The sequence below is a fragment of the Marmota marmota genome, unplaced genomic scaffold, assembly GCF_001458135.2.
Source record: "Marmota marmota marmota unplaced genomic scaffold, marMar, whole genome shotgun sequence".
NCBI lineage: Eukaryota > Metazoa > Chordata > Mammalia > Rodentia > Sciuridae > Marmota > Marmota marmota.
The window spans coordinates 12324018-12325041 of NW_026000272.1; positions in this window are offsets into that span (position 1 = coordinate 12324018).

The following is a 1024-nucleotide window of genomic DNA, read 5'->3' on the forward strand; positions in this document are numbered from 1 at the left end:
AAAAATGAATAATTCTTGGCATAAGGATATACCAAATATTGGATGGAATATTGTATTAAATGGTTTTTATTATTTATCTGAAATTCAGATTTAACTACATGCTATTTTTTTTTAATTTTTAAATATGAAAATCCTAGTCCAGTGCTCCCTTCCCCATCTACTTTCCATTTTTAGGACACCCAGCTCTGTGTCCTGGAGACTGACCCAATTGCAAAACTTGGGATCCCTTTCATTCTGGCTTTCATTTGAGTTTGCTCAAATGAAGTACTGAATGAAATGAGATATAAAGGTAGATAGTGAAAGAAGGCCACCACACTTATCCCTTCACCTCATGGTTCTGGCTAAAAATCTCATCTGGTAGCCTCTCTTCTGTGGATCCAAGTTTTTTCCAAATTCTGATAATTCCATTTCCTCCACTTATCCCTTCAAGCAGATTCGTGGTGAATCAGCATCCTCTGATGTTTCCCTAACCTTGATCATAACTCTATAACTAGTCTCTTCATTCAGTGATTTTCAGTACAACTCTTTGTGCCATTTGCATCCCAGTTGATACAACCTTCAAATGGCATAGGACACAAATCTACAATATGAACGGACCTATTGCTTTGAATCCATCCATTAAGGAACCTATAGACTCAAAACATTATTTGTTACTGTAAGTAAAGTTTCAGTCTGTCTTCAAGAAAGCCTTAATCCAAGAAGAATGGCACACTGAGCAAAGTTAATGATGATGCTAGTCACATGAGCCTCAGTCACTTAACATGTCCCAGGATCAGTGACGTTTACATATATTAGCTAGTTCTTGATAGCTACTGGCTGCTGCTTTGAGGTACTCTGTTAGTGAAGTGAGATTCTTTTTTATTTATTAACTAATTTTAATTAGGTATATATGACAGAAGAATGCATTTTGAATACACAATTGCAGCACAACTTTACATTTCTCTGGTTGTACACAATGTAGCATCACACCGTACATGCAGTCATACATGTACCTAAGGTAATGATGTCCCCATTCCCCCTCCCT